Source organism: Pavona decussata, unplaced genomic scaffold (assembly GCF_977016875.1).
Source record: "Pavona decussata unplaced genomic scaffold, jaPavDecu1.1 SCAFFOLD_619, whole genome shotgun sequence".
In the NCBI taxonomy this organism is placed as follows: Eukaryota; Metazoa; Cnidaria; class Anthozoa; order Scleractinia; family Agariciidae; genus Pavona; species Pavona decussata.
This window is the reverse complement of record NW_028145867.1, coordinates 303,125-311,394: the sequence shown is the minus strand read 5'-3', so window position 1 is coordinate 311,394 and position 8,270 is coordinate 303,125. Positions and strand designations below refer to the sequence as shown.

The window sequence follows — 8,270 nt, the reverse complement described above, 5'->3', positions numbered from 1 at the left end:
AAAGTCAATTGATTCAATTGTATTAAACATACCTTCCGTACTAGTCGATTCCTCACTTGTTTGGTTCTCATCATTGTTCGCATCGTTGTTATCATCACTGGAGCTATCGAATTTTGAAAAGTTAAGCTTAATTTCATACAGTACAGTATTCAATCACTGGACGGTAAAATTGCCATGTTGTTTTGTCCAATCTACAAGACTGTGAAGTGGCTCACCGGTTTTCATGCTACGACGAGCGAATGAATACAGCAACCAAGGCAACTAGACACGTTTTAGTTTGATACCTACCTTTTTTTGGCGCCGAAGAAGTCCATTATACCTCGTTGAGCGGGAGCCGGGCGCTTTCTTCCCGACATTTTTCCAGCGGACCGAGAGAGAAACGTTTTGCAAACGTTGGCAAGAAACACTCGTCAAATGTTTCCCGCCAAATCCTAAACCACAGGCAGCCCAAAATACATAATCATTCGGTATTTTCATAGATTTTTCAAAATAAGTATTTGGAATTCACATTAAAGGAAGATTTTTCAGTCAATTAGTCGGTTTTCTTGAGATTTCGGACTAATATAGCTACAAGAAAAACTCAAACACCATTTCAGAAAAAAAAGAAATTATTTAATTTTCCTGGCGGGGGCAGCTGCCCCCCCTGCCCCCGCGCTAGGTACGGCCCTGGAAGATGGCTAAACCAAATCTCCACTTCCTTTACGAAGAGACAACACTTTTTCGACTACGCAATTGCACCATTTTCTCTAATCCCTTTTCTTATATGTCCCCTCAATTATAAAGCTTGGTGGCAGAGAATTGATTGCTGATTTTTGTCGCACTGAGACACGTCATGAGATCGAGGTTACGCGTTCAAATTTCCCACCCCGAGAAGACTAAGATTATCAAACTCCTACCCCCGGGCAAGACAAAGGAGTCAAATGCCCTGGGAGGGGGGATGTTGAAGTTTCGATTTGACCGGTTCGTAATAGACCCTTCTCCAAAATGGCGGCAACAGATTTGAATGAGTTAAACTTGAACTGAATGAAAAACTGATACCAGCACTGAAAAGAGCACCTTTACGTTAGTAACCTTGCAAAGTTTAAGCGTATTAGGTGTTATATCAGCTTAGGAAATGTAAGATGAAATGTGACAAATTTACAGGCGTTTGTATGACTGGGGGTTTACGTCACACCCCCAGTCATACAAAGGTCTGTAAATTTGTCATTTTTCAACTTACATTTTCTCAGCTGATATTACACCTGATATGCTGAGTGCTCTTTCTAGTGCTGGTATACGTTTTTAATTTTCACTTTTTTGCATTTTCGGTTGCCATTTTGGAAAAGGGCCTATTGCCCCAACGATAACAGAAGGAATTAGTTCCCCTCCCCACACTCCTCCGCCCCGATCCGATTACTCATGCTGCAGAGGCTAACCTGAATGCACCGACTTCATCAGCTGGGTAATGAAGCAAATCAAATTATTCACAAGCAATTATTCCCGTTCCAGAAGGAGGGTCAGATAGTTGGGGCGAGGGAAAGTCAAAACGGGCGTTGCCCGGGAGGGGGGGAAGCACTCCCCCCATAAGGGCTATACGGGGACGTGCCGCTAGATAGGGTACGGTTTTTGGCCCCTCTGCCCTGAATAGGGTATATAATTTCAAGCGAGTCTGTCCTGGACCCGTCCTAGAGAGGGTATGGCTGCAAGACTGTCGTCGACTGATTTGGCAATCCGAAATCAGAGACGTTTGTCTGTATTTGTTTTAGTGAACAATGCTTCACGTCAATTAAGTTTCACCTAAGGTTCACCGCTGTTAATGCGAAATCTTGGGATTTTTCGCCATCACTTCTTGGTAATGTATTATTTTATCTGTTGTGATTGGTGTTCGCGTTTCGATGCGTGGAACATCAGGTCCGGTAAGTGACAGTGGGCCTTTAATGTAGTTACTATTGCCAATAAACACTTGTGTAAAACAAGAACTAGATGTTGTCCTTTGTCCTAAATAGGGTCTTAAAACAGAGGGCGCTGTCTTTCGTCCTGAACAAGGTCAGGGTTTTCAAACCACCAGCGGTACCCCTATACCCAAACACAGGTTGAGTACTCCCCCCCCTCCGGATGGGGCGTCGGGTGTTTTGTCTTTCTCTTCCCCTACCATCAGCCCCTTGGTCGGAAGTCGGAAGTCGGAAGTCAGAAGTCGGAAGTCGGAAGTCGGAGGTCGGAAGTCCGAATCCAAAGTCCGAAGTCGAAAGTTCGTACTTACACAAACAGCAAGCACTGCAAAGCTAGACTTTCTCAAAGTCGCTCGCGTGCTTCTCTTTGAATCGCTCGCGCTCGCTTGCTCGAGCTTTGACGATCGCGCTTCGCGCTCTCTAATAAAGCTCGACTTGTAAGCAAGTCTACTGCAAAGCATGCATCGAAATGTTGACTCGTGGCTCGGTTCGGCTCGGTTACATCCCGCCAAAAAAGCCTGGGGTACTGGGTACGAGAATGCACAAGTGTTTTCCGGCTCGTTTCCGGCAGTTTTACATAATTCTGAGTGTTCGGTAATCATAAAAGCTCCAAAGTTTAATATATATTTGTGTGCAGGACGGTGAAGCTGGTATGCGGAGAACGTTGATCAACGTTTGCACGGTCCATACCAGTGTTGTTTATAAAAGGTAGGGTGTGCATGTCGTCTTATATAAAATGCATACTGTTTAGTTCTGTGTAAGTTTCAGCACCTGGTACATTCTCACCAACTTTTACTTGTACTGTACAGAGAATTCTTTTAAGCTTATTAATTAAATTAGGAACCGTGTAATGTACTGAAGTGGTTGCATAATCGCAGACTTGTTCCTCCCAACATGTTTATACTGTTCGGAGACCTTCGGACCAAAGGCAGCAGCATTTAGGTTTAACGTGATATTCTTTGTGTGACACCTAACCTACAACCAGAATGTTGTTCGGAATGGCAGACAGACATGCCCTTAAGCCAATATAATTCTATAAAACTCCAGAGAGTTTTAAGCCCCCAATTGTTTTGATCTGACAAATAGTTAAGGGTTTCCTTGATAATTATTCTGGGCTAGCTCATCACACCCCAAAATAATTCAGGGGGCACCCTCCTCTTATATATATGGTGCACAATTCCATAAATATATAGCTAGCTTACAAGGAGATCCTGCAAGAATATTGAAGTGCAAGCAAGTGTAATGTTTTGTCTGATCTCCCTTTAGGCAAAGTCTCCAGAAAACCATGAGAAGAATGACTCAGTCATTTTATGACTTCACAGCCCAGAACCTGAAAGGAGAAGAGATCAGCTTCTCAAAATACAAAGGGAAAGTAGTGCTGATTGAAAATGTAGCATCTCTCTGAGGAACAACTGTCAGGGATTTTACCCAGGTGTGTACACATAGTGCTGTAGTTATTTGGCTATAAGGCAGTCACTTTCGTTATAAGATGGACCTGGCCCAATTTAAGAAAATTGCCATGTCAAGTTCCCAAATGGAAAGTTTTGTGAAAATACTCAGTTATAAGATACACATTATAAATTTTGATGATTCTCGCTTACTCAACAAGTGAGCAAATTCTGTTAATGCATGCTAAGTAAAGCGAAAAGTAACTTTTTAATGATAAATGCACAAACAAACTAAATAAACAATTACTACTGGTGATTGCATACTGACGTCAATCTGACCTCGCAGGAAACACGCTTGTTTTTTACATGTTTCATAAATATTTAATGATCTGAAGTTTGGTTTAAATATGACTTATTCTCAGCTGATCAAATGTGTCTCAACTGAAAACTTGCTCAGTTCATATACCAAATAGGTCTACAGAAATATTTCTCTATAAGTGATACCACAAGTCTGGCACCAATTTTCCGTGAGAGAACATAGGCAGTATAGTAACCAAACAGGCCAGACTTTGCTTGGGTCTGTTTTTGTTATGAATATCACAGCCATGCTGAAAGCCTTGACAATAGCCTGTTTCAGGTATTGAGATAGTGAGAAGCAATGCAAAGAAAATTGTGACATGCGGGAATGATAGGATGATAAATAGGTGGAGAGACTTGGGAGAGAAGGGGAAGAAGCCTCCTCCACCCAGTCTCTTTAATTTTTTTTTTTTGCCACACTCCACTACAAATGCCTTGGACAGGCTACTTTTACAAATTTATTTTAAGCTTGATCTGAGGGGCTCCTGCTCAGTATAACTTAATCTAAATGATTGACTGATTGTAATTGATTGATTCATCGATTAGTTAAAAGAGTTACAGCTTTGATTTTGTCATGGCAGTGATTCCAACTCTCAAACCTGGTGCAACACCATACCCAGCCAGGACTGACAAGTCTTTTAAGATTGCTCACAACAGTCTTCTGTCTGAGAAACAATGATAGTAAAAATAATACTAATAATATTTTATGACTAGATAAGATGTAGTAGGCTATGAGTACCACATTGTTTTGAAGTTTTAAAACTGCAAATGTGTTCCACAGTCAGTCATGTCAAATGCCCATTTGCCGACAGAGAAAAGTTGGCGAGAACAGAGACAAGTTTTAGTCGTCACCAACAGTTATAGAATATAGAATAGAATTTTAGATATAAAATATGAAAACGACTTTCACTCACCAGCAATTAATTTATGATTGATAATTTTACATGAAGATTTGCATTTATTTAATAAAGAGGACTGCATCATGTGGCACAGCCTTTGCTCCTCTTTCACATGCCATTTTCACAGCTCTTGAAGCAAGGAGTCCATAATTCTCGATGCTGTGGCAGTGTAGCCTAGATGCCACTAATGGTGATTTGAGATTTAAAGTACAAAGTTTGCTTTTGTTTGCTTGGTTTTCTCATGGATGACTGTCCCTTCTTTTAACATTGTTTTCACCTTCTATTTGTTCAGATGAACGAGCTCACGGATAAGTACGGTGCAAAGGGGCTTGTTATTCTGGGTTTTCCCTGCAATCAGTTTGGTCATCAGGAGAATGGCTCTGGCGATGAGATTCTCAACACCCTGAAGTATGTGCGCCCTGGGAATGGCTTTGAACCCAAGATCGAGATGTTCAACAAAGTGTCGGTAAATGGCAGTGGGGTGCATCCCCTCTTTGTCTACCTTAAAGAAAAAATGCCACGCCCTCATGATGGTGGGGGACTGCTGATGAAAGATCCCAAGTCCATAATCTGGAGTCCGGTGCTTAGATCTGATGTGGCTTGGAATTTTGAGAAGTTTTTGATCGATTCAAATGGTGTGCCATTTAAGCGTTACAGCCGTTATTTTCTCACCACCAACATCGCACCTGATATTGAGAAACTGTTGGCTGAGAGTTAATGTTGCAAATAGAACAATGAGATAGTCTGCTTGGCTTAGTATGCAAAAAAATAGTGAAACTTAGGCCATTTTTAAAATGGTGTTCACTTTTTTATTCTCATCTTCTTCATGTCATTAGACTATTGGTGTGTGGAAAGCAGATTGGAAGGAGTAGGGCAGTTGGACTTAGGAAATTTGTTTGTTTAAGGCTGTGTATATGATGGCATACATATAAATATGTTTGTGTGTGCTTGATGTTGAACAAGACAGCCTTGGAATAAAGTCAGTTAATGGGAGGGAAGAAGGCATGTGTGTGTAACTCCATTGTAGATTGCAAAAAATAAAGGATAGTTGATTTTGCTGTCAAGATGTTTAAATGACTTGTTTTTTTTTCTTTTAATGATGATGATGATGATGATTATTTTTACTGAAAATAATAATAATAATAATCATCATCATCATCATCATCATCCTCATCATCATCATCCTCATCATCATCAAATTCAATGTCAATAACATGGGGAATGCTTGTGGAGTCTCCTGTGCCAGAGGCTCATGATAAAGTGCTTGACAATAATCCAGATTGAATTGGAATTTGGAAATTTCGGTTTTTGAGGAGAGGGGAAAACCGGAGTACCCAGAGAAAAACCTCTCGGAGCAAGGACAAGAACCAACAACAGACTCAACCCACAGATGACGCCAATTCCAGGAAGCAAACCCGAGCCACATTAGTGGGAGGTGAGTGCTTTCTCCACTGCACCATCCCTGCTCTCCCGAAGAGCTAAAAATAGATTTTAAACAAAAATGCTTGAGATCTTCAGAGATCTTGGGAACTTGAATCCGCAAACCAAAGTGGATTGGGGAGGGGGGGAGGGGGAGGGGGGGGTGGAAACTTGCACTTTTAAATGGGAATGCCAACCTTATCTTTAGGCCAGTTGACATTGAGTATACCTATGTAAGATGGGAAGATTGCTTTCCTCCCCTGGCACCCTAAACAAGCAAATTTTTAATGCATTTCCTTAAAAAACTCTGCCAACACTTTACCTGTTGGTGAGCAACTCAAAGTTGGCCCAGCTTGTAGTGTCACACCTTGTAAGGTCACCTATTTTCGATGTACCCAGCTGGACTATTTTTTTCTCACTTTAGCTTGCCTACCTGGACCAACTCTGATCTTTCTGTTTCATGTGTCACATTCTGTCTGGTTAAGCCTTAAAAATGAGCAAAGATAAATAAGCAGTGACTTCAGTGAGTGAATTTAAGAACGAAATCTAAAGGAAAGAGGCATACTAAGGTTAAGAATACTAAGTACGATTGTGGGACAACTTTTCTCATATGAACACTTGACTTGGTAAAAGTTGTCTATAAACTGGGCTATCTTCTCAAAACCAACCCTTGCACCACACACAGTAGCTAGCAACCCATTTCCTAAGTATGGTCTCTTGAGTACAGTTTTCAATTGAGTGTCGGGTGAAAATCCTAAAACAAGTAACTACTGACTCTGACCAATCAAGAGACACAGATAGTGCAATGAACCAATCAGAATTCAAGTCATGATCAGTTTTGGTATTTCCTCTCATTGGTTGAGAAAGTGGCACGAGTTCGCCAACCAATCACAGAGTACAGTTAACCAAAACCAAAGCAAATGTAAATTACTTTTGACACTCATTGAAAACCGCTCTAGGTTTCCAAATGCAGGAGTAATATACAACGGTTTATGAGCAACCTTTATGAGCAATTAAGTCCAAGAGGTTTGCAGCTCCCGCAGCATTGCTAATGTGTTTCATATTGCGTACTGCTCAATCCACAAACCTTATGAAGTGCTTGTAAATTAATTGTGAGAAAAGACCGGGTACTAGGGTAGTGGTAAGTTTGAAGCTGGTTGCAGACACCAGTGGTCCCTAAACGCGGCAAATGCACATTTCACAGAGATTGAATTGGCTTTCTACCGGAAATGGTCCGTTATGGACTTTTTAATGACAACCTAAAAGCATGAAAAATATTTGGATGAAAGGAGATAACTAATTTGTCATATGGCATCATGATATTAAACGGCTGAAAAAGGTTCTAATATAGCCTAACTTTATTTGAAAAGTTCGTTCCAGACGGAATAAAAGTGTATTAGAGGGTTAGTTTCTAAAGAAGCTGTGCTGCATCGGAGGGGGAGTTGAAACGAATGTCTGGTTTATCAACAGTGATAATTAGTAAAGGTAAATTGGTCACCGTAAAAAGATTCGAGGGCAGACGTTTCAAGCGTTAGCCCCTCGCTCTGAAGAAGGCCTAACGCTCTAAAGTCAGTACTCGAATCCCTTTAGGGTAGCCGAGTAACCTTATCAACTTTGTTGGTATAGAAAGGGTCGTTACAGTTTGTAATCTTTTACTTCCATTTATCAGGGGCACCCAACGGATCGTTTCGGTAAATTATCTGTTCGGAAGGCCCTTCATCCCCTACAATTTTCTGAAGGGAATTTTCAACTCGAACTTTCGTGATATGGGAAATTTGAGGCCTAGTGTTTTCGGATTGATAAAAATGTAGTCTCGGGTACCGAAAAAAGGTGAGCTAAGATTTTCGGAAAGGAAATAAGACCTAAGGTTTTCGGGAAATGGACAAAGATACCCTAGCAATTTCGTAAAGACTCAGGTTGCCCTAGAATGACCGAACAGATACAAATATTATAGCGCTGCCTGAAATGAACCTACAGAGCTTTATAGGCACTCCAGATAGCCTCAAATAGCGTTTCAAAGAATCTGAGAGAAAACTGTCGTTGGGTGCCCCTGATTTATCTCGGTGAAAACGACCTGCGAGAAAAAGGAAACGCTGCTATAGACACGTTAGTTGTGCTTCTCCGTTTGCATGTATAAGCACAGTTTATTTCAGACGCAAAATTGAAAAAAAAATCCATTTGCGCACAAGCGGATTAACGTTTTCTTAACAGTGTTTCTCGTTCGCGGCGGCCTGAAGACGTGATAGGCTTAGTAGCACTAAAAATGAACCACTGGCAGA

General features: G+C 41.1%; 1 pseudogene across 1 annotated transcript; it reads left to right on the top strand.

Annotated features, from left to right (window-relative positions):
- Positions 1 to 2,479: 2,479 nt before the first annotated feature.
- LOC146449162 (glutathione peroxidase 2-like) lies at positions 2,480 to 5,634 on the top strand (annotated as a pseudogene). The gene is made up of 3 exons (XR_014860725.1): positions 2,480 to 2,636; positions 3,195 to 3,360; positions 4,865 to 5,634. The product of XR_014860725.1 is annotated as a glutathione peroxidase 2-like (transcript).
- Positions 5,635 to 8,270: the final 2,636 nt, after the last annotated feature.